General features: G+C 35.1%; 1 long non-coding RNA gene across 1 annotated transcript; it reads left to right on the top strand.

Annotated features, from left to right (window-relative positions):
• The first annotated feature begins 431 nt into the window (after window positions 1-431).
• On the top strand, window positions 432-1,935 carry LOC118485966. The gene is made up of 2 exons (XR_004877820.1): window positions 432-1,073; window positions 1,659-1,935. It is a non-coding gene; the product is annotated as an uncharacterized LOC118485966 (long non-coding RNA).
• Window positions 1,936-2,371: the final 436 nt, after the last annotated feature.

Below are 2,371 nucleotides of genomic sequence, written 5' to 3'. Positions count from 1 at the left end.
GCATACCACGGCCGACAACCCTTGGGTTGTCATTGATTGTCTTCTCCGACGTCCCTTTTATCTGCGACAGGTAATCGATTACGTTGATTTTCGTTAAACTTGGAACTGTTTAGGATTTTGAGGTTGTCTTTTGTTCGTCTTTGATGTTTGTTTGTTATGTTTTGGTCTTTGGTTTACTTTTACTAGTTAGACCACTGGAGTTGTGATTGCATGTTATTTTGTGATTGCATGTTATTTTTTCGGTTACGGCCTTCTGGCTTATTTCCCGGTGCCCTTTTTATAATGGCTTGATGGTTTCTTTTGTTGTGATACATTTGTTTTGCGTTTTGGTTTTTACGGTGTTTTCTTTTTTTTTTTTTTTTTTTTTTTTTTTTGCATTTACGCCAGTGATGCAAGTGCTATGGTTCTTAATTGTTTTCCAACGATGCGGTTGTTATTCCTTTTTATTATTATCATGGGATTCTGAGGTCTATGACAATGACAATCCGTGTTCATCGGAGATATATTACTTAATGCAGATCCGGTTTGTTTGTTTGTTTTTTGTGTGCAAATTTGAGGTTATTTGGGTAATGTAAATTCAGTTTCATTGTAAACTGTTTGTTGGTTAACACACATTGTTGGAACTTTGGGTCTCGACGAAGATGACTTCTAGCTAATCTAAGAGTTCTTGCAACACGTGTCTATAACGATGAAGGTGGTGCTTGTCATTTGGCGTGACGTTCTTTCGTGCAGCCATGTCAAACTTTTGAGCCGCAATAGCTTTGATTTGCTTTGTTGGTTGAATACATGAATACATATGTTGTAATTGTGGTTGTTTTGGCCTTTTTTGTGGTACATTATGTAAGACCTACCTTGTAATATATAAAGATTCTGTGTTTTACACTAATAATATTAATAAAAGATTTCAAGTATCAAAACATGAGCTAAGATAAAGTAGCAACGGATTAGTTCAAAAATGAAAACCCCACAGTTGTCGTTTGAAAACATGTTAACAAAAAGCGGAAGCAACTAGTTTTGAGGAGTGTTCGGTTGTCATTGATTGTCTTCTCCGGCGTCCCTTTTATCTGCGACAGGTAATCAGCTGCGTTGATTTTCGTTAAACTCTGAACCGTTTCGGATTTTGAGGTTGTCTTTTGTTCGTCTTTGACGTTTGTTTGTCTGTTTGTTATATTTTGGTCTTTGGTTTTCTTTTACTAGTTAGACCACCGAAGTTGTGGTTGCATGTTGTTTTTTCGGTTACGGCCTTCTGGCTTATTTCACGATGCCTTTTATTATAATGGCTTGATGGTTTCTTTTGTTGTGATACATTTGTTTTGCGTTTTGGCTTTTATGGTGAACCATTCATTATTTTCCAACAATGCGTTTTGGCTTATTTCTTTTTTTCTTTTTTTGCATTTACGCCACTGATGCAGGTGCTATAGTTCTTAATTATTTTCCAACAATGCGGCTGTTAATTGTTTTTTATTATGATCATGGGATTTCTAATCTGTGGATTCTGATGTCTATGACAATGATAATCCGTGTTCATCGGAGATATATTACCTAAAGCAGATCCGATTTGTTTGTTTTTTGTGCGCTAATTTGAGGTTATTTGGGTAATGTAAATTCAGTTTCATTGTAAATTGTTTGTTGGTTAACACACATTGTTGGAACTTTAGGTCTCGATGAATGTGGCTTCTAGCTAATCTAAGAGTTCTTGCTACACGTGTCTATAACGACGATGGTGGTGCTTGTCATTTGGCGTGATGTTCTTTTGTGCAGCCATGTCGAGCTTTTGAGCCTCAATAGCTTTGATTTGCTTAGTTGGTTGAATATGTGAATACATGTGTTGTAATTGTGGCTGTTTTGGCCTTTTTGTGGTACATTATGTAAGACCCACCATGTAATATATAAAGATTCCGTGTGTTACACTAATAATATTAAGGGTATATTACACTTTTCGTCCTTTATGTTTGTATCGGATTGCAATGGATAGCCTTTAATTTCAATAATTACAGTCACAATCCCTTATTTGGAAAACCTATTACACCCTACGTCCTTTAGCACTAACCAGGTTAAAATTTTCAGTTAACTATAGTATGTGCCTTATGTTAGTAATTTTACCTATTATATTTAAAGTATATCTTATTTTCCCTTTCATTTTCACATCCACACAACCTAAATGTCACACCCCAACCAATGGCGGAAACATCGGGATGAGACGAAGTGTGAAGATTGCTAGAGACATCATAACGCTATTTGTGACAATATTTAGAAAATCCAAATTTCATTTCATTTCATAACTTCAAATAGTCAACATTACAAGAAATTCAAATACGACAAGTTTAACAAAACAACATGATAACATAACAAAATTTTGATACAACATTTT

Source organism: Helianthus annuus, chromosome 13 (assembly GCF_002127325.2).
Source record: "Helianthus annuus cultivar XRQ/B chromosome 13, HanXRQr2.0-SUNRISE, whole genome shotgun sequence".
NCBI lineage: Eukaryota > Viridiplantae > Streptophyta > Magnoliopsida > Asterales > Asteraceae > Helianthus > Helianthus annuus.
Note: the sequence above shows the minus strand (reverse complement) of the source record. Positions and strands in the feature narration are given on the sequence as shown.